Source organism: Pinus tabuliformis, chromosome 8, assembly GCF_031772625.1.
Source record: "Pinus tabuliformis cultivar Carrire ecotype Pingquan chromosome 8, CPIR1, whole genome shotgun sequence".
Classification (NCBI taxonomy): Eukaryota; Viridiplantae; Streptophyta; class Pinopsida; order Pinales; family Pinaceae; genus Pinus; species Pinus tabuliformis.
In genome coordinates, this window is record NC_142294.1 from 1,213,997,302 (window position 1) to 1,214,021,967 (window position 24,666).

At 35.9% G+C, this 24,666-nt stretch overlaps 1 pseudogene; it reads right to left on the reverse strand.

Annotated features, from left to right (window-relative positions):
• Positions 1–586: 586 nt before the first annotated feature.
• Positions 587–2,009, reverse strand: LOC149239747 (CRS2-associated factor 2, chloroplastic pseudogene; annotated as a pseudogene).
• Positions 2,010–24,666: the final 22,657 nt, after the last annotated feature.

Below are 24,666 nucleotides of genomic sequence, written 5' to 3' on the forward strand. Positions count from 1 at the left end.
GGGGTTTTTAAGTTTCATCTTCCCCTTAAAATATGCAAATATATGTTATCCTCGTTGAATTTTGCAAACGCTGCATTCGGGCGAGTCGGCGCCTGAAAGTTTGACTGGGCCTACCAATTGAAATATCAAGAAGCCTCACGATCTAAACGATTAGAAGTACCATAAACGAGATATCATTTCAACAATATTATCATTTTATATTATTTAATGTGAAAGATATAAATTATAACGAAAAATGAAGAGGATTTGTCCGACTAGATTGTTAGATTTAAACTAACAGTCTAAATGAATTAAAAGGTATTTTTTTTAATAGCTATTAAATTCTTAACTGCAGCCATAAGAGTTCAATGCTTTGAGTAATTTTATTGCATCCATTAGCCTATGTATCAACCAAAATTTTGTTTCCAAAAAAATTATCACTTTCATGCATTATCTTCTGTCTCGCATCGATCTGTGATAATAAATGATGACACGTGTTGTTAAAGAAGGTAACGATTCAGATGATGTGTTCAAGGAATTAGCAAAAATAGCAACACGGGCAGTTGACGAATCACGACCTACATATTCAAAAGATCGACAGGTGTCTCTACATTTCTCTAGTCTTGGAAAATGGTGTTGTACGTGTAGAACCAGACATAGATAGCATACTATGAGTGGAATAATCTGCCCATAAACCTATTTCTTCTTTAGAAGTATCCATGCCATTACAATTATGTGTTTGAACATTTATTTTCTGCTTAAGGGCATCCTCATTTTCACCCAGTTTAACTAACTCTTTGCATTTCACTGAAAAAGATGACTTTTCCAATTCTTCTGGTAAAGATCTGTTATGTTCACTAGTCACAATTACACCTTCATGAGAAACATCCTTGGATAATGTAACAACGTTGTGCTTCAATAATCCTATCTCTAAAGAGGTTGTCAATTCCCCAGTTCCAGAGAATAATTTCTTACCAGATGATTGAATAACAAAGACTTCAGAATCAGTAGAATTATCTCTACTAACTTCACTAGCAGACTTAGAAGCAAGCAGGGCTCGCTCTTCAAAATACTTAGGTGCGTATTCTCTACTTCTCCACATTAATATATGCTCTTTATCAAACGAAAGCAACACACAAGAAACCAGTTCCTTAAGTTTGGCACCTATCCTTTTTAATCGCTAGGTTTCATTCCTCGGCAATTTATCCGCACCAGATCACATTCTTCAAAAGCCTCTCTGACATTTTTGACAAGATTAAAGTAGACACCATTTTTTCCTAATTTACAAATGGGTGGTAGATGACGTCTTTTTCTTCGTAATGCATCTGCTTCTTCTATTGTCATCCCAGCAGCAGCTCGTTCAATCAGCTTCAGATAGGGAGGTGTTGCAGGCTTCCAATGCATCAAGGGAAAAGTTGGACGGTTTTTGCAGTTATAGTTTCGGCCCGGAAAAAGGTATACTACTCCACCAACACGACGAATGATCTTTCCGCCAAACATTATCCATGTCTGTTGCTGGAACACCTTTGCATTTATCTTACAAACCTGTCGACGTCTCCAATGAGTATGGATCAATTCTAACATATTGTGTCAATCCATCCCTTCCAAGATTAACTTGACAATTTCCTGAAGTCGACGAGCTCATTAATATCGTTCCTCGGCAAAGGCTCCCCCAGTATCTCATATCGGGTCCTGGCATCATATTTGGGGCCGTTATCCATGATAAAAGGGTCGGGCGCCTCGACGTACTTCGCGCCCTTCTTGTCGGGCAGAGAAGGGTTGAAGGAATCCAAATCGGCAGGCATTTTATTGCTCTTCGGAAGAGGCGCTCTTCCAATCCATGGCCTGTTTATTGTGGGCGGCCCGAAAGGAGCGAAGAGTGGCTCTCTGAGGGCCAGAGGCTTCACCTTAGGGGTCTCGGTGTAGCTGAATTTGAACTCGAATGGCGCCCCTTCTACTCTGTATGATGTTCCGTCGCTATTGACTGTGACTCCTCGGTTGTCCCCTAGCTTGTTTGTATTGTGGTCCATATATCTATACACTTTCTTGTTCTTGCCGTGGCACTTTGCCTTTTATCCTTCGGGATTATCAAACAGATTGGGTGCTTAAATTTCCACTCTCATGCTGCTCCTGATTGTGGTGCCGCTGCTTCTTTTATGGAGGGGAGGAAGAGTGGGCAGAGTGGGAGCCAAAAAATGATAATTATTGTTGGTTTTAGTGTTGGAAGCAGGAGGAATTGCAGAAGGCGAGGAGAAAATATTGAAGGAGACACCATTGTGAATTGCTGCCAGCACCTGTTAATTATTAACTACGCAACTTGTTAAGGCGGATAGTTAACCATTTTTTGTTGCATGGTTAAGATGGAGGCATCTGAGCGCGACAGTTTAGGAGGGCGATGCATCTTAGAGTTGGTGCATGGAGGATGCACACAGATGTCAAGTGGAGAGCATAATAGTGAGTAAAAAATTGTGTACAGATGTCAGATACATATGCGAAGTGTAGGCGAAAACGAGAGGTTCACTGATTAAGAAAAAAGGCCTTCGGCCTAAATATCCGTCTGCTTCTCATTCATCATCACTGACGTTTTCTCAGTTGTAAGTTGGTTATTGTTGGCTCTAAACTTGTTGGATTGGCGTCTTAAAATCTTAGTGGGCTAAGTTGTCGGAGATGTCAGATTCTTTATATATATTTTATATGGATATATTTTATCATCATAAAACTTATTATTATATTTATTTATTCAGTTTTAAATTTAATTATTATTACAAATATGATTAATAATATATATATACTAGCAATTGTACCAAAAGGTACAAAGAGAGGCCGATAGATTTATGAAGTTGGAATTGCTGAATTTTTATAAAAGGTTGGGTCACCTTCTCCGTTGCTATTGATATTGTACAGTTTATTAAATATGAAATAGAGTAAAAGATATAGGAGACAGAACAGACTGGGAATGTAAGTTCTTTATACTGGAAGTTGTTGGAACTACTACACACCTACATGCAGACTCTTAGTTAGAGCATGTGACTGCATGCAAGATTCCTTTTGCATGTTGGAACTACTACACATCTACATGCGGACTTTTAGTTAGAGCATGGGATTGCATGCAAAATTCCTTTTGCATGATTTACTCCTTGATTTACTCCTTGATTTGCTCTTTCTTTAACTCCGCAACTGACTAGTTATCTCCGGAACTTGTTGTAGGTGTTGAGTCTTCTCATTGATCACCACTATAGTCATTACCTTGGGATCTTCACCCAGTAATGCTATATCATGAGCATTGTAACATAATTTTCTATCGAATCATTCTTTTCTTCTTTCGATTTTCTTTTAGTGTTTTTGCTCTGCAAAGCTGTGTGTTCAACCTTTACTAGCTAGATTCATCTGTGCAGGTTTTCTAACACATTTACATGGTATCAGAGCCCACAGGTTGCTAGATAAAAGGCGCACCAGTACTTTATTTTGCAAGTATTACAGCTTGGAGATCGAAGATTGACAGAAAAATGGAGTTTCCCAAAGCATCGATCCTAACACCGTACAACTATCATGAATGGAAGGACCAAATGGCTCGATACCTTCGTCATAAAGGGTTGTACAGGATTACCATGGCTACAGAAGTGGAACCCACTTCAGCCATAGAGAAATCCAAGTACCTCAACCGTATGGATGAGGCCCACGGATCCATATGCATGTGCATCTCTCCAGAGTTGCAGTTTCATCTATCTGCCTGCAATACTCCCAATGAGATTTGGAAAAAGGTTGAAGAGCTCTACGGGAAACAGGATGAGATGAAAGGACATCTGCTCGAAGTGGAGCTGCTATCATTGGATCCACGGAACTATGACAGAATTCAAGATTTCTTCACCAAATATAATGATCTATTGCTGCAACTCAAGGGTTGTGGAATTGACAAATCCAAGGAGGAGAGTCGCCAAGTTCTCTCTATTATGTCAAAGCTCGGACCAGAATACTCTGTCTTTGTGTCTACATTTCATTCAGTAAGGCTCGCAACAGGTAAATCCCACACTATGCCTTCTCTCAAAGAATTTATGGAGTCCCTTATTTTTGGGCAAGATAAACTCATTGGCATGGGGAAAATCAAACCTCCAAAAGCACATGCGCTTGCTGTGCATGATGGCAGCCACAATAAAAATCATAGATCTGATTCAAATCAGAAAAATCAGCAGCAAAAAGACAAAGGAAAAGCACATTCCCATCCAAAGAAGGAAGGGTACACCAAGCCCTTCAATGACTCCTACGGCTCGAGAAATGAGAAAGGGAAGAAAGGAAACAGATGCACCTACTGTCAAAGAGGATTCCATCCAGAATCCTCTTGCATGAAGAAACAAATTGACCAAATGGCAGAAATCCTTCAGAAGCACAACCTTGGGGACCACATCCCTCAGGGCGCCAAGAAGAAAACTGAGGATCCGCCACACGGGAAAGGTAACAATTTTCATGCTTTAGTTGCAATTAATTCTTCTCCTGATGCATGTATTATATATTCTGGTGCATCACATCATATGGCTGCTGCAAAGGAAGTCTATTCCTCTTTGGATGCATGCAAAGGACCTCCCATCCTCATGGGAGATGACTCACCTATTGAGGTCACTGGAAAAGGTAGAGTGGAACTTTTACACGGAAGCTTTGAAGATGTGCTTCATGTTCCAAAACTTTCGGTAAACCTGCTTTCAGTTTATCAGATCACTCATTCCGGCACCAGAAAGAGAGTGGAATTCACTCCAGATGCAGTGAACATATATGATCTACATAGCAATGCCAAAATTGCAACTGGTGAGGTAAACAATGGAGCCAGACTGTATACATTTTCTGAATTTATTGAATCTGAATCCTCCTTATTGCTTACACATGCTGATGATAGTAGTAGGCTTTGGCACGAGAGGTTTGGTCACTTAAATTATAGGTATATGCAGCAGCTAAGCAAGAATGAGATGGTGGAAGGCTTGCCAAATATCAGTTTCTCCAAAGGAGTTTGTGAAGGGTGTGTTCTTGGCAAACATCCCAGAGAAAAGTTTGACACCGTCAAGATTCACAGAGCATCCTCTCCTCTAGATCTGATCCATAGTGATCTCATGGGGCCTTTTCCTCATCCTTCCATCAACAAAGCAAGGTATGTGCTTACATTTATTGATGATTTCTCACGGTATACTTGGGTGTATCTTCTCAGGAACAAATCTGAAGTTCTTGAGCACTTTGAAGATTTCAAAGCACTAGTTGAGACACACTCAGAGAGAAAGATCAAAGCCCTCCGTACAGACAATGGGGGGGAATATGTTAACACAACACTTCAGAACCTTTGCCTTCAGTCCGGCATACAGTTGCAGTATACAGTTCCATACACTCCGCAGCAGAACAGAGTTGCTGAGAGAAAGAATCGATCTCTCAAAGAGATGGCTTCCTGCATGTTGCATGCCAAGTCATTGCCTCATAAGCTTTGGGCCGAAGCACTTAATTGTGCTAACTACATCCAGAACAGATCTCCTCATAGGTCTGTCAAGGACCAGACCCCCTTTGAGGCTTGGAGCGGCACTAAACCAGAGGTCACTCACCTCCGTGTTTTCGGCTCTCGAGCATGGGCCCGGATTCCCTCTGAAAAGAGGAAAGCTCTTGATCCACAGAGCATTGAGTGCATATTTGTTGGATACCCTGATGGTGTGAAGGGATATCGACTCCTGATTCCCTCTATGGACAAGCTCATCATTGAGCGAAGTGTCAAATTTGAGGAAAGTCTCTCGCATGCACCTCAAGCGCCGTATGCAGACACTTTTTATCTACCTCATGTCCGAGATGATGACTCAGTGCATTCAGATGCCGATACAGATCATGCAGATGCCGAGGAAGAGCATGCAGATGCAAAGACAGAGTCTTCAGATACAAATCTAGTGCATGCAAATGATGATCCACATCCAAGCCCAGATCGGGCTTCCAGCAGTGAATCATATTCCCCTGTCATAAATCAGAGAACAAGGAGCTTATGTGAGATATATGCACAAGACCAACCAGCTGCTAGAAATGGTCTTGTAGGGGATAATTCTGATCTACAGAGGACTAGCTCAGAGTTTATTGAGCCTCCTCTTGTCCTCACTGCCACTGAACCATCGCCCTCCTGGCATTGTCATTTGGTTCAGTCTTCTGATCCACAGTCTTATGCTGAGGCTGCTAGGCATCCATCTTGGGAGTCCGCCATGGAGGAGGAGTATAACTCCCTCATCGAGAACCAGACTTGGGATCTGGTCCCCCTTCCTTCAGGAAGGAAACTTGTCCGATGCAAATGGGTCTACAGGACCAAGAGTGCTGCAGATGGGCAAATCACCAGACGGAAAGCAAGGCTAGTAGCCAAAGGCTTCCAACAAGTGCATGGCATTGATTATGACGAGACCTTTGCTCCAGTAGCAAAGATGGATTCCATACGCCTTACACTTGCCATTGCGGCTGCCCAGCGGTGGGAAGTACATCAGATGGATGTGAAGAATGCCTTTCTTCACGGAGACCTATCTGAGGAGATCTACATGGAGCAGCCACATGGTTTCATTCAGGATTCATCTTTGGTCTGCAGACTGAAGAAATCTCTCTACGGCCTTAAGCAAGCCCCGAGAGCTTGGTACGCGAAGATGGATTCTTTTCTCTTATCACAAAACTTTGAAAGATGTAAGTCTGATCCGAATGTTTACATGCTTAGGACACATGATTCTCTTCTTATCTTAGTTTTGTATGTAGATGATCTCCTAATCACTGGCAGCTCGGCTTCAGCCATTGCTACAGTCAAGAGGGCCTTGCATGATAGGTTCTTGATGACGGACATGGGTCCATTACACTTCTTTCTTGGTCTTGAGATCAGCCAGAATGCCACAGGCATCACACTCTCTCAGGCTAAGTATGCACGGGATCTCCTCGATAGATTTCGCATGACTGACTGCAAGCCAGCACCGACTCCTTTTCTGTCTGGGGTCCGCCTTGAGGATGGAGGTGATACTCCATTAGTTGACAACACTCTCTACCGACAGCTAGTGGGGAGCTTATTGTACCTCACCCACTCCAGACCAGATCTCTCATATGCAGTAGGGGCAGTTTCCAGATACATGCAGGAGCCGCATGAGCTACACTGGAATGCTGCCAAGCGCATCCTCCGATATGTGCAGGGCACCATCACCTTCGGGATTCACTATGCAGCAGGCACTTCATTGAATCTCCTTGGCTTCACAGATTCTGATTGGGCGGGAGACAGCATTGATCGCAAGTCCACCTCCGGATATTCACTCAGTCTAGGATCTGGCCCTATCTGTTGGTCGAGCAAGAAGCAGGCTGCTATTGCTCTCTCTTCAGCTGAGGCTGAGTACCGAGGAGTAGTCAACATCACCATTCAGGCTCTGTGGCTACAACACTTCCTCACTGAGTTGGGCGTCCAGTTCCACCAGCCCATTGTCATCTGGTGTGACAACCAGAGCACTCTCAAATTTTGCAGGGATCCAGTACAGCGGCAGCGGACGAAGCACATAGAGATCCATATGCACTACATCAGAGACTTAGTACATGATCGGGTCATTGATTTGCAGTTCTGTCCTTCAGCAGAACAGACTGCAGACATCTTCACCAAGACATTCACTGAGCAGAAGTTTCGCTCTTTGCGTGATCGTCTTGGAGTGAAGGACACGATTGCTTAGCAACTGTATTTTTCTTCCTCTTCTCTTTTGATTACATTGTATTTTGAGGGAGGGTTTTTCCCACGAGGTTTTCCCTCTTTCCTCAATTTTAGTACAAGTTGCACTGTATTTTGGGTGACCTTTGGCCTTAGTTGCCAGGGCCCATTTTCTATTTTTCCCCATAGTGGTGTTCAGGGGGGGTGCTGGAACTACTACACACCTACATGCAGACTCTTAGTTAGAGCATGTGACTGCATGCAAGATTCCTTTTGCATGTTGGAACTACTACACATCTACATGCGGACTTTTAGTTAGAGCATGGGATTGCATGCAAAATTCCTTTTGCATGATTTACTCCTTGATTTACTCCTTGATTTGCTCCTTCTTTAACTCCGCAACTGACTAGTTATCTCCGGAACTTGTTGTAGGTGTTGAGTCTTCTCATTGATCACCACTATAGTCATTACCTTGGGATCTTCACCTAGTAATGCTATATCATGAGCATTGTAACATAATTTTCTATCGAATCATTCTTTTCTTCTTTCGATTTTCTTTTACTGTTTTTGCTCTGCAAAGCTGTGTGTTCAACCTTTGCTAGCTAGATTCATCTGTGCAGGTTTTCTAACACATTTACAGAAGTGAAAAAGAGAACAAAGCAGCATGCCAAAGCAGAAATACTTAAAGAAAACCACAAGACTTTCTATTCATTCACATGTATTTAAAAATGCTGACATGACTGAAACAAAAAAGAAGAGAATTTGAAAATTTCATGTAAATGTATTCTATTTTAAAAACAAACAACTAACCACTCTATAAATGTCATTGCAGAAGCCCATGTAAGGTATACATATTCCTATATAACTTTTTTGAAAACAAAAACAAAGATAACTTAACGTGAGTAGCATAACATCTAGCATTCCATGAACAATAGAAACCACACTGAAAAGGCCAAATCTATGTAAATTGAGTTTTTATTAAAATTGTAGGTACAAAAAAACTTATGACACTCCATAACTATGCATCATGTTTGGTGGAACATACTAGACTTATTACACTTGAATACTTCTAAATATTTTACTTGGTATTGTGTGTTTATCACAAGCAATTATACAGGAGATAGTTACATGCTTTGCCATGTATTTTTTGAAATTTTACGAAAAACTTGTAGGCATAAAAACTTGTAGAATATATACATTATCCTCGGAATTTTAAACAGTTATGCCTATCCCCAATGAATTATAGATCTATTTTATTTAAAGAGAGTGTGATTTAAAGGAACAAGCGATCTCTTTTCCACTTTTTTTTTTAAAGACACTCTTAATTCAAAAAAAAATAATGTATACTGATTGTAGAATGGATACTCATGCATTGTACATCATACTCTAGCATTTTCACATAGAAATCATTAATTGTCCTGATAGGCATGTAAACATTTAATAAAATGAAAGAAACAAAGGCAATGTCAAGGCAATTATAATTTTTGAGAAAACTGAGAAAAAAGTCTGATAATATGTTTCTATAGTGGCTTGGGAGAATATATTTAATAATATCCAAAACGTGAATTATAGATTAGCTAAAACATTCCAACCCTTCAATATTAGAATACAGTAAAGAAAGATGAAGACTCTTTGCAAGATAACTGATGCAATGCATTAAACTACCTGCTACAGGGTGCTGTGGATGAATTCCGTATTCCTCACGGGGAATATCCAAATCTTGCTCAATTCCAACCTTCATGGAATTTTGGAAATGGGATGTTTGCACTAGTTCTCATGTTTGCGCTCCTTTTCATTGGGATGAAGCTTAGTGCTTGCCAAGAAGCTGCCAAAAGCCAGGGAAGAAGAACAGCAACAACAACTGTCAAGGAAAAAGAGGCAACTGTAATAATGTATACACTCATGTATAATTTTGCCAAAGGCAGAGCAGATTTGGGCCCAAAATTGTTTTTGGCTTGGGCAGCATGGTATAGAATCTAGATCTCCCTGTAGACCTTTGTTATGTCAAACAAGATGATTAATCATGTTTGATGGCTATAAATTTATCTTGCCAAGCTTTTCAGGGGTCAACTGTCAGCTCCTGTGTATTATATGTATTTTTTACTTGATAACTTCTCCGCTCTTTGGTGTGCAGGGATGTGTCTGGACATCATTCTTGTTGATCTTGTTTGCAATCTTGGGTGCATGCTCAATTATTAATAGATTTACCCGCATAGCTGGTGAACTTTTTGTTATGCTGATTGCGATTCTCTTCATGCAACATGCAATCACTGTAAGGTTCTATGGTTATTGCAGATTACAGAATGTTCTATTCCTATCAATCTTAAGAATAACACAGTTCAGAGACTAGCATACATACAAATGCTTATAAATATTTAATAACATACTTCCATTTTCATGTGTGAAGAATTCAATAACTTGGAAATATAATTGCTATCAATTCTAAATCCAAGGCTTATAGATTGAGAAAACTGAGAAAAAAGTCTGATAATATGTTTCTATAGTGGCTTGGGAGAATATATTTAATAATATCCGAAACGTGAATTATAGATTAGCTAAAACATTCCAACCCTTCAATATTAGAATACAGTAAAGAAAGATGAAGACTAACTTTGGAAGATAATTGATGCAATGCATTAAACTACCTGCTACATGGTGTTGTGGATGAATTCCGTATACCTCACAGGGAATATCCAAATCTTGTTCAATTCCAACCTTCATGGAATTTTGGAAATGGGATGTTTGCACTAGTTCTCATGTTTGCGCTCCTTTTCACTGGGATGAAGCTTAGTGCTTGCCAAGAAGCTGCCAAAAGCTAGGGAAGAAGAACAGCAACAACAACTGTCAAGGAAAAAGCAGTGTGACAAAAGAATTGGAAAAAGCAGTAATGCAACTCAAAGCGCCAGGTTCAATGCACAGCAGAACTGGAGGTGAAAAGAAGGCAACTCAAATATTTGGAAAAAGCAGTCAACTTCAAATCAACGGTTGAAACTGTCAAACTTGATCAAACGGTTCAGGTTAAAAGTGTTGACAATTGTTGATGCATAGGAAGACCTATCGGCCTAAATATATAATAAGGAAAATAAAAAGGTATTATTATAAATATTAAAAGTATGATGGATAAGTTTACGATGTTTTTATATAATATTTCATATCATTTCATTCATATATATATATATGGGCTTAATTTTCACAATGTTTGCACCTTCACTTTAACAATTATTATGCAAAAATACAATATGTTTTATGTTTTTGCACAATATGTCTTTTCACTTTTACCTAGACCTTGTATATAATAAAAACTGTGATGTATATAAGTCAATATTAATGTCTTTTTTTAATACATTTAATATACTAATAAAAAATTATAATATAAAATGGTTTTTTTAATAACTGGCACAACTACATTTACATTAGTAACTACAACAAATTGGTGTATGAGACCTCGTTGTTTGTGGGATAAGGAACCCACTTCCGCACAACGATTTGACTACTAAGTCTACAAAGGCATACATACTCTACCCCCTCTTGTTTTGAACTTGTGACCTCTTAGGAGGAAACACATGCTCTTAACCATTAGGCCCACTCAAATTTATATACGCCGAAAACGTATAAATTATAAATGATTACTATAAATTATTATTATTATTATAAACTATGATTATTATTATAAATTTATATTACTAATAATAATAATTAATATTATTTAATATAAATATAAATATAATTAATATTTAAAATAAATAATATAAATATTGTTTTTAAAATAACTTATAGTAATTATTATTAATTAATTAAACTCAAGGATTTATACTTGATCAGAAGGACTAATATTAAAAAACCTATAGTAACATTATATCTTACAAATATGAACCCTTAGATTAATAAACCCAAGGGGCTGATATTATAAACCCAAGGAAATAATAAACCCAAGGGGTTTATACTAAAAACCCAAGGGATTATAAACCCAAGGAAATAATATTAAACCCAATGGATCAATATTATAAACTCAAGGTATAAAAACCCTAAGATAAATATTATAAACCCTAAAACAATCATGGTTGACTATGATTGATTTTCATATTGAGACAATTCTTTTCACAATATGATGTTGGATCATGGTTGACCATGATTGATTTTCATATGGAGACAATCTTTGTAACAATGCGACGTTGGACCATGGTTGATTTTCACATTGAGAAATTTTTTATCACAATGTGACGTTGGACCGAGGTTGACCATGATTATAAACCAAGGATTATAAACCCTAAGATAAATATTATAAACCCTAGAATAAAGATGGTTGACCATGTTTGAGACAACCCTTGTGACAAAATGATGTTGGACCACGGTTGACCATGCTACACCATGATTGATTTTCATAGCAAGACAATATTTTTTACAATGTGATGTTAGACCATGGTTGACCATGGTTGATTTTCATATTGAGACAATCTTAGTCACAATGCGACATTTGATCATGGATGACCATGATTGACCATGGTTGGCTATGATTGACCATGGTTAACCATGATTTATATTATAAACCCAAGGGATTGATATTATAAACCCAAGGGATTAATATTAAAACCCCAAGGGACTATGAACCCAAGGGAATAATATTAAACCTAAGGGGCAAATGTTATAAACCCAAGGTATATAAATCCTAAGATAAATATTAAAACACTAAATAAACATCGCTAACAATGGTTGACCATGGTTGATTTTCATATTGAGACAATGCTTGTCACAATGTGATGTTTGACCATGGTTGACAATGCTTAACCATCAATGATTTTCATATCAACACAATTTTTTTGACAATGCGATATTCGACCATGGTTGATCAAGGTTGGCCATGATTAACCATGGTTGACCATGGTTGATCATGATTATCATATTGAGACAAACTTTGTCAATGCGACGTAAATTATAAACCCAAGGTACATAAACCCTAGAATAAACATGGCTGACCATGGTTGATTTCCATATTGAGACAGTCTTTTTCATAATGTGACATTGGACCATAGTTGACCATGCTTGCCCATGATTGATTTTCAAATCGAGACAATTTATCGCAATGTGATGTTGAACTATGGTTGACCATGGTTAATTTTCATATTGAGACAATCATTGTCACAATGCGACATTCGACCATAGTTGACCATGGTTGGCTATGATTGAGAATGGTTGACCATGATTGATATTATAAATCGAAGGTAATAATAAACAAAAGGGATTGATATTATAAACCCCAGGGATTAATACTAAAACCCCAAGGGATTATGAACCCAAGGGAATATATTAAAACCAAGAGACTAATATTTCAAACCAAAGGTATATAAACCCTAAGATAAATATTATAAACACTAAAATAAAAATGATTGGTTGATTTTCATATTGAGACAATCCTTGTCACAATGCGACATTCAATCATGGTTGACCATACTTAACCATGGTTGATTTTTATACCAAAAATATCTTTGTGAAAATGCGACATTCACAATGAGATAATATTTATCACAATGTGACATTCGACTGTGATTGACCATGATTGAATCTATAAAACATGGTTAACCATGATTGCTATTATAAACCCAAGGGATAAAAATTATAAACCCAAGGATAAATCTAATAAAGCCTAAAATAAAATTCTTGACCATGGTTGATTTCCATATTGAGAGAATCCTTATCATCATGCAACGTTGGACAATGATTGACCATGGTTGATTTCCATATTGATGGAATCCTTGTCACAATGCAACGTTGGACCATGCTTGACCATGATTGATTTTGATATCTAGATAATCTTTGCGACAATGCGATTTGGACCATGGATGACCATGGTTTATTTTCATATTGAGACAACATAGTCACAATGCGACATTCGATCATAGTTGACCATGGTTGGCTATGATTGACCATGGTTGACCATGATTGATATTATAAACCCAAGGGAATAATAAACCCAAGGGAATAATAAACCAAAGGGATTAATACTAAAACCCAAAAGGATTATGAACCAAAGGGAATAATATTAAACCCAAGGCATTGATATTATAAACCCAAGGGAATAATATTAAACCCAAAGGACAAATATTATAAACCCAAAGTATATAAACCATAAGATAAATATTATAAAAGCTAAAATAAGGATCGTTGACAATGGTTAACCATGGTTGATTTTCATATTGAGGGAATCCTTGTCACCATGTGACGTTGGATCATGGTTGACCATGCTTAACCATGGTTGATTTTCATATCAACACAATCTTTGTGACAATGCATGCTTCGACCATAGTTGACCATGGATGACCATGTTTGATTTTATAGAACATGGTTGACCATGGTTCACCAAGGTTGACCATAATTTACCATGGTTGACGATGATTATCATATTGAGACAATCTTTGTCATAATGCAACGTAAATTATAAACCCAAGGTATATAAACTCTAAGATAAATATTATAAACCTAAAAAATAAACATGGTTGACCATGGTTGATTTCCATATTGAGAGAATCCTTGTCACAATGCGACGGTGGACCATGCTTTACCATGATTGATTTTCATATTAAAACAATATATCGCAATGTGATGTTGGACTATGGTTGACCATGGTTGATTTTCATATTGAGACAATCATTGTCACAATGCGACATTCGACTATGGTTGACCATGGTTTGCTATGATTAACCATGGTTGACCATGATTGATATTATAGACCCAAGGGAATAATAAACCCATGGGAGTAATAAACCTAAGGGATTAATACTAAGACCCCAAGGGATTATGAACCCAAGGGAACATATTAAAACCAAGGGACTAATATTATAAACTGAAGGTATATAAACCCTAAGATAAATATTATAAACACTAAGATAAACATGGTTGACAATGGTTGACCATCGTTGATTTTCATATTGAGAAAATCCTTTTCACAATGTTACATTGGACCATGGTTGACCACCATTGATTTTATAAAACATGGTTGACCATGGTTGAATAATGTTAAACCCAAGGGACTAATATTATAAACCCAAGGTATATAAACCCTAAGATAAATATTATAAACACTAAAATAAACATGGTTCACTGTGGTTGAGTTTCATATTGAGGCAATGCTTGCCACAATGTGACATTGGAGCATGGTTGACCATGCTTGACCATGATTGATTTTCAAATCGACAAAATCTTTGTCACAATGCGACATTGGATCATGGTTCACCATGATCGATATTATAAACCAAAGGGAATAATAAACCCTAGGGATTAATATTAAAAGCCTAAGGTATATAAACCCTAAGATAAATATTATAAACCCTAAAATAAAATAAACATTGTTGACCATCGTTGACCATGGTTGAGGATGACTGATATTATGACCCTAAGGGAATAATAAACCCTAGGGATAAATACTAAAAACCCAAGGGACTATAAACCTAAGTGAATAATATTAAACCTTAGGAATATGAACCCTTAGATTAATAAACCCAAGGGAATAATAGACCCAATGTATATTAACCAAAAAATAAATATTATAAACCCTGAAATAAACATGGTTGACCATGGTCGAATTCCATATTAAGACAATCCTTGTCATAATGTGACGTTGGACCATGGTTGAACATTCTTGATCATGATTGATTTTCATATCGAGACAATCTTTGTGACAATAGGAAATTGGATCATGGTTTACCATGGTTGATTTCCATATCAAGACAATCTTTGTGACAATGTGACGTTCAACCATAGTTGACCATGTTCGATTTTATAAAACATGGTTGACCATGATCAACTATGGTTGAGCATACATAAACATGATTGTCCATAGTTGAATAATGATAATGTTTTATTATTATAAATAATTATGATAATGTTATTAATATATAATTTTGAAACGAATAAATTTTATTAAACCATTAAAAAATTGTGCTAATTTATTCAATAATGTCATCATATGAATTTATTTAATATGAATCCATCATCATGATGTTGTTTACCTCATATTTACGAAGTTCGGTCGTACCGGCAAAAAAAATCGAAAATTCCCTGATTCAATTCGGTACAATGAATAATTCATCAGTTTCCAATTCGGTACGGTCAGCGGTGCATGATTTTTGTCAAAACTTTCTATCGGCTTATTTCCAACCTCCACTGTGCTGCTCCTGCTGAGTTGACGAATAGTGTGGCTGTGTATAACAATAAAATTGAACCTCGGCATGGTGTTCAGCACAACTCCGCCACCAAATTTTCCCTTTCTTGATTTATCTTGGTTGTGCTTGCTTTTTGATTTGTTCTGATTGGTTGTGGTTTCCTTCTCTTTGAACGCCTTTTAAATTTAATGGTCGATCAGAGAAATGATTACGTGGCCTTAACCGTTCATGCTTCCTGACACGTGTGCGATAAATGTGGTCGATGGGTGGGAAGCTCGGGCTCTGTGTAACCGTGGATAGGAATGCTAACAAATTGCTGCGGAATAAAATCATAGAGGAAGAAAATCCGACTTTTTCAATTAACTTTTATAAAATAATGTAGCCCTGGTGCAAATTTGAGAATTGAGATTTTATAAAAATAACATAGCTCTAAAAATTGAAATAATGCAGTGACCCTTTAGTTTTAATGTTAATTTTTTTTTAGTTTTTATAATATTTTTATACGGGTAATTTTTTTTTAGTTTTTATAATTTTTTTTATCTTGGTACTATTTTTATATGAGGATTAATCAGAAAATTGGAAAAAAATAAACAATAATTTTTATAAAAAACAAAATAAAAAACAATAATTCCTATATTATAAAAAAAACAATTTCTATCAAATATCTTTATAAAATGGTAAATATTGTTGGAAAATTGGTTAGAAAATTGATTATTTCAATCTTAATTTGATTTTGGTATTTCATTATATATTTTTACAAATTGTTCTAGGACACAATATGGCATAATTGAAAACAAATTGTTGATTCTAAAATTTATTGCAAGTTCTGCAATAATACTTGTGGGACATCAGTGACTCGAGCAAGAGATCATTTTCTTGGCATTGTGGGTGGAACTGGTGGAGGAGTGGCAGCATGTACTAAAATTGATCAAGATGTGAAGAAAAGTTTAAGTGAAGAAGTCAATGCGCATAAGCAAGGAAAGGTAGTCCAAGAAGCAAGAAAAAAAGAACACAAGATACACCCATGGGAAGAGAAAATGTTATTAATTCAACACCAATATCTTTCCCATAATTTGTGGCATCTACAACATCTTCTATGCCATATGTATCACAAAGAGAACCTACTTTACTAGACGTTGATCCAACACAACAAACATTGGAGAAAGCTTAGAAGCCATTGGAGCGAAATGAAGTAGATGGTGTACTTTATGATTTTTTCATTGGTTGTTATATCTCTTTCAGCACTATCAAAATCCCATTATTTCATGACATGTTAAAAAAGATCGACCATTTTGGTCCCTCATATCTTCTTCCAAGCTATGAAAGTCTTAGGACCAAAGGAATTGATAGGAGCAAACATAGAGTAGAGGAAAGAGTTAAACCAATAAGGAATTCATGGGCTATTTCTGGATATACTTTAGTTAGTGATAGTTGGACTGATCACCAGTTTAGACCTATTGTGAACACACTTGCTTGTTGTCGTTGGGGAGTGATCCATTTTCCTACTATTGATTGTATGGACAAAACAAAGACTACTGAATATTTATTTCAGATACTAAAGGACACCATATTATCTATAAGAGAGGACAACGTAGTCCAAGTTGTCACTGATAATGCATCCAATTATGTTCATGCTAGTGAGCTATTGATGGAGCATTTCCCTAAGTTGTTTTGGACACCTTGTGCAGCACATTGTATTGATCTAGCCCTTCATGACATTGGTAAAATAGGTTGGGTGCAGGTAAATATATCTCAGGCAAATAAATTGGTCAAATTCATTCTTAACCACCTATTGAGTTTGAGTATATTTAGAAAATACAAAACCAGGAATCTACTGAGACTAGGTGACACTAGGTTTGCCACCCATTTTATTGCGCTACAAAGGGTGGTAGAGAAAAAAGCTGCATTAAGATCATTTGTATGTAATGAAGAGTGGGTGATCTCTCCTTTTTCAAGGTTAGACGGTGGTAAACTAGTAGAGAAAACAATCTTCAATGAAATGTTTTGGTCATGTGGAGAAAAAATCATCTCTATTCATCAGCCTATTGTACAAATATTGAGGATGGTGGAATCTAATGCTGCATGTATGGGTTTTGTATATGAGGGCATCGATAGGGTGAGAGAACACATATCATTGATATGTAAGAATGATAGTTCAGTATATAATCCAATATGGAGAATTGTGGAAAAAAGGTGGTGTATGTTGCATATGCCATGACATGCTACGGGGCTTTTTCTAGCACCTAATTACTTTCACATTCCTAAGGATAGAGCTATCATGGAGGGATTTTATAATTGCATGGAGAGGATGTATCATGATCCTGAGATACAATATCAAATACGCATACAATAAATATCATATAGGCAAGGGACTAGTCATGCTTTTACTACAGCTAGGGCACTACGAGATATGCACCATCCATAGGTCACCCCTGCTCAATGGTGGTTTCTCCATGGATATGAGACACCTCGACTACAAACATTTGCAGTCAGGGTGTTGAGTGAGGTATGTAGGCATCATAATTATTTATACTTTGTATGTATATTTGCAAATTATTCCATGTAAATTATTATACTAATATAATATTATTTTCAAGTAAAAAAATAGGTCACTAGTGCATCAACATGTGAAAGGAGTTGGAGCACTCATGAGTTCATCCATAGTAAAGAAAGAAACCATTTAGGAGCTAGGAAATTGGCACATTTGGCTAGCATTTATTGCAATTTACACTTGTGGCTGAAATCTTTGGAGGGGAAGAAAAAAACTTCAAATATAGTACAAGGGGTTCCCCCTATTTTTAATGCATCTAGTGCAACCTCACAAGCACCAATTGTGGGATCTTCTTCTACATCCACACATCACATCAATAAGAATGATGTCTTACTCAAAGATATTCTAGATGAGAGGGCTAGTAGTGATAATGCCTCTCTGATGAGTGAATACACTAATGTGGATGAAGGCAATGGAGATGAGATGACCTACACACCTTAAGATAATTTTGGCCCTTCATTTATGGTAATGATCATAATTTTTTTTATTTCTATTAGCATTTTGTATAAGCACATAAGTCTTAAACTATGTTTTAACTTTTTGACATTTTATGATTGAACTGTTCTAGTTTGACATATTATGATTCTTAGTTACATTTATTGCATTGTTTTATAAGGTTTAAAGGTGTTTATTTTGTAAGTAACATTTTTTTTAACTATAATACAAAATGAGCACAAAGTAAATGATCTAAATTCATATTTGAATCTTAAATTGGATATCATTGTTGTTGTCTTTTTTAACTATAATATAAAATGAGCATGAAGTAAATGATCTAAATTGATATTCGAATCTTAAATTGGATATCATTGTTGTTGTTGTCTTTCAAGAAGATTTTCTAGAAGTTTGTAGATATCTACAAAAAAAACCCTTTAGGAGTGGTATCAATGTTTGTAGATGGCATGTACATTTTCAAATAGATCTATTTAGTGATTTAGACATAAATTTCATGGTATTTAGAGATCACTTAAATCATATCTTTAATATCCAATATCTCAATTTTTACATTGAACTCTAGGGTTGTGCGTTGTGACTCATATTATTAGATTTTACTTTTACAAGTTTTTCTAGTCTGCAATAATAATTAATTTGATGCATTTTGATCTTCATTATTTCTAAGCAGTTTTAGAGAGGAGTCTATAACATTTTAAATAGGAGAAATTAAGGTTGGAAATAAGTAAACGGAAATATCCTTGTTAGAGAAAGATTTAATGAATTTTTTGTTTATTTAAATTTAAAAAAATAAAATAAAATAAGTATTTGTAAAACCTTTCCCTATTGAATTTTATAAGGTCGAATCAAATTCGAATTCAAATTTAGTAACTATAATTTACGTACTAGTCAATGTATTTAGTAGGTGTTAAAGTGCGAATTCGTGCCCGGCAGACGTGGCGCCCATGGACGCCGAGGCTGGCTTTCATGGCCGAGAAAAGCCAACCAACCTGTTTTCTTCAAACAACATTGATCCGAAGGCATTAGGTTTTTGGTGCTAGACGTTTCATCCTGAAGTCGGCGTTAGAGAAACGCCGGGTTAAAAACCGTGAGTGAGAAATCCCACGAGAAAAGAGAATCTGGTTTCACTTTGCTGTAGATTTTGCTTCGTAAGGAAGAAGCTATAAACCTCGAGCGGAAACTCGGTGGGAAACAAAACCTAAAATAGAGTCTGGCTGATTAGCCCTTTAGGTGGTGAAGTAGTACCTCTCTGGCTTCAATTCAGTGGAGCAGAGCATTCAAATCCGTCACCATCGGTGTTGGTAACCAGGCATGGCCGCTTCGGATTAATTTTGGGTAAACTGAAGATGATTCGAGAGATTCATTTCAGAGAAACAAATTACCTTTATCATAATATTGACTTGATTTGATTTGATTAAGCCATGGAAATATGTATCTCAAACATCTTAAACAAATAATAAATATATTTCAATTTATTAATATGAATGGTTAGAATATATATTGACTTCCTTCTACCCTTCTTCTTTCACTCTCTCTTATCTCTCCTATTGTTGGCTTCCTTAATATGGCCACCGTCACCGATCAAAAGCTCCACTTCCTAGTAATTTCAGTGCTTGCGTATCAGCTCCGCTCCACATAAGTGAACGTGCTTCTCTTCTTTGCCACCCCTTTGAAGGCCTTCGGATCATTGTCTACCCAGATTTTGTTACAAAGTTTACGGAAAACAAGAGGCTTAACGTTGACGAAGCCAGACGTGCAAAGGGCAGCGATTTTGTAGATGATAAGCGTAGGCTCTGCCGTACTCCCGAACTGCACAAACATTATGAGAAGCTGGTGAAATAAAGAGTTTATTGCCGGAAACCGACGCTGGAAAGTATCAGGAAAAAGGAGAAGAATGTTAGCCACAAGGTATTCATGAAAATTAAGAGATACTGACTTATAAAGAACTTACACTGAGATAAAAATAGAGGGGTGAAGAAGAAAACATCTTACACTGAGATGAAATTGTTCTCTGGGATCCCTTGGCCTTTTTAACAATTCCATTCTTGTAATAAAAGAGCATTAAGAGAAATGGTTCAAGATTATTATTGTTTTTTTAATTTAAAAAGTTACGAAGGTTTTTTGTGTCAGCCATATTTTTCATTTTCAAACTTATTATTTTCTTTTGAGAATTGTCCCATGTTTAATTTCACTATAAAAATTATGAAAAATAATTATTAGTTTAGCAAAGTTTGTTTTCATCTTTATCCTCTCTTAAGAAAATAATTTTTTAATTTAAAAAGTTACTAAGGTTTTTTGTGTCAGCCATATTTTTCATTTTCAAACTTATTATTTTCTTTTGAGAATTGTCCCATGTTTAATTTCACTATAAAAATTATGAAAAATAATTATTAGTTTAGCAAAGTTTATTTTCATCTTTATCCTCTCTTAAGAAAATAATATTATTTATCATATAAAATATGTTTAATAACTTTTTTTAATTTATTTTCATCTTTATCCTCTCCGAACAAAAAAGATTATTTATCATATAAAATATGCTTAATAAATTTTTTATAATATCTCAATTTTCTTTAGCATCACATTTTTCTAATTTTACAAAGCTTCTAGCTTTATTTTTATTTTACACCCATTACATAATTTATTTGAAAGGGATTGGAAAAAAATATGTTGTTTTATAAATTATAAACAGATTTTTTTATTAAATTAGTTGAAACTATTTTTTTAATTTAAAATATTAATATTATATTCAATATATTTAAATTATATATAATTAAAAAAAAATCCAAAATTCAAATTGATCAATTTTTTCAATATTTTGAGATTCCTCCATCAAAAAAATTATTATATTTATAATATAATATGTATTTATGATATGAAACAACAAAAATTATATTTGGAGATATTATTATTAGTGTAACAAATATATTTAAAATATATTCTAATATTAATATTTTAATTAATTATTAATTATTAATCTGAATTAAAAGTTTTGAATTTTTGGTACATTTAAATATAGATTTTTAATATATATAATTTATTTTACATTAAAAAATTAATTTAAAATATTAAAATATTATTTAATATATCTAAATCATAAATAGTAAAGTTTTTCGCATTATTAATAGTTAACTTTTCCAAATTGGTTGAATTTATGAAATGTTGCTATATTAAAATAAATATTTATAATTAAATTTAAATAATAAAAAAATTTCAAAATATTATAAATCATTTTATTTGCTATGAATAAATATTTATAGTCAAAGTTATGAATGGTTGTTAAAGTTAAATAAATATTTATAATTAAATTTTACATTTTTTATCAAATCTAAATAATTAACTTTTCCAAATTTATAATTAGATTATTTTTTTTTAATATTTCGTTGAACATAAATAAATATTAATAATTAAACTTATCAACACATGTTTTATACTTAACTTTCATTTAACATAAATAACTATTAATAATTAAACTTATCAACATGTGTTTTAAACTTAACTTTCATTAAAAAAAAATGATATTCTTATTTCTTCGCACAATTTTGTTAGTAATATAAATATTTTGATATTTTATTTTTGTTTTATATAAAAATATATTAAAAAATAAAATATATTTCATTATTATTTTATATTAAATACAATTTATTAAATAATTAAATAATTTTTATAAAATATTAACAATATAATAAATTTTCAATTGTTTTATATTTTATTTTTTTATCTTTCTTGAAATATCAAAATAATCTAAATACCACACAGCTTCTTTTTTTTTTGCTAATGCAAGAGTCAGACCTTCCCATTCATTAATCAAGAAATATAGTACATAGAGTTACAACACAACCCTCAAGGTCGTTGACTAAGGAAAAGAACTAAAGCAAAACTTTTCCTTGCTTCCTACCATCAAACTTAACCTTTCTAAAGAAGAAAAATAAATGAGCTTAGACATGGAATCGTAAAACTCAAAGCGGTCGACAAAAAAAGGTGGCTCCAACGCGTGCGAACTCTAACTATGATTCGATCTCTCAGGTTAGACCAAACGGTCCATAAACGTACTTGAAGAGCTACTTTCCAGTACACTCGGGCCCACAAACTAGCACAGGAGATCTGGACTGTTGAAACCCCAAAAGCCAGCCGACAGTGAATATTAATATCAGACCGGCCAACAAGCACGGAAGATAACTCGCGATGAGGGCAATTTTCCATCCGACCCCACCGCCACGTGGAGCTCAATGATTGTGATCACTCCCAAATAGGGAAAACCACTTCCCGCATGTTGGGGCCGCGAAAACTACTTCCTCGCCACAAAATTGCTCGATCCATCCAGACCGTTGGATGGCTTAGAAAAAAAGGACAGTTGTGCTTGATGTCGCACCGCCAAAAGGCACCGAACTTTAAGGCGTGATGAGGGTGGTTTTCGCATCCGTCCCACCACCACGTGTCACTCTTTATATGGAATCGCTGCCCATACTCCGAAACCACTTTCTGATGGAAAGCGGTGTGAACTCCAGAATACCACTCCACCTACTGAATATTTGCCCCACCATAGGAATTAGGATGCGGAAGCCCCCAACTCCACTGCCGACGATTATTCACTAAAGCATTTTCCTGGATTGGGGAAAACTTATGCCAAACACTGAGGATTATAGAAGAAGAGATAAACCACCCACCATTATCCACCAGGGCCATTCTTTTACCTGTTTGCCCCAAAAGAACGAAACCAGCCAAGCTCTTCACGTGAATCCGGAAGGGAAAACTAATTCGGAAACTAAATGAACAGTTCTCCTGCCACTTCCACTCCAATGAAGGACCCATAACTGGAGAATGTACTGAAGAGGTGAAAAGGAATGTCTCAAACCCATCCGCAAACCAATGGCGCCCAAAGGGAAAATCAAGAGGCCGAGGAAACATTGGCTGGGGACACTTCACTTCTACAAGAAACCCTCCCACTATGACGGACCACCTGACTGTCCTCTGCCACTTGGTTATAGCAAAGAACTTTTAAACGATTCTGGGGCAGATCCTGCCACTTCTTCACCATCCTGCAATCTTCATTGTTCACCCCTTGGTTGGCTAGAATGTCCGCAAGCTTGTTAGCATTTCTGTGTACATGATTGAAACTAACAGATCCCAAACCTTGAAGGTGAGCTTGAATCCTTTGATAAACCTGGATTAGTCTCCAATGATTTGAGACTTTCTCTGGTTTGGATCCACAACTGATTCTTTCTACAGAGTTGATGGTGATTTCTGAGTCTGCCTCTATAATAACATTTGAGCTACGATTTTTAATTAGAATCTCTAGGCCCTGCTCCATCGCCATTACTTCCACCATGTTGTTGGTTTCTTTACCCAAATCGCTGTGGAAGATTAATATGATTCTTCCCTCTTCATTCCTTAAAACTCCTCCAAACCCAGCTAATCCTGGATTACCTTTGGAGGCTCCATCAATATTGAACTTTAGGTAGTTTTTCGGAGGAGGCTGCCAGCAATCTTTCTCTGTATTCATTACTGTTTTCTTTTTTCCAAGCCCTTACGGAATGATCTTGTGCAATCCCAGCAGTCTGAGTGTTCTCAACTCCATTGCTGAGGGAGGAGTCTCTGGGATATTGCGCACTGTGGTGTTGACTGTTTCCCTTATCTGCTTTAGAATCAAATCATATAGCTTCTGAGGGTTGGCTTTCTCATCCTTGAAGATTCTCTTATTATTTTCTTTCCAAACATTCCAGATAATGAATCCTGGTGTGAAAGCCCATGCCCGATTAAGTGCCTCATTCTCCGAAAAGCTCCTTCTCCAATTATTTAGGGTATTTGTGATGCTCTCTCTGTCCCTGTCTGATTGTTGGAAAATGTTAGAAAAGGAATTCCACAACCAGGTG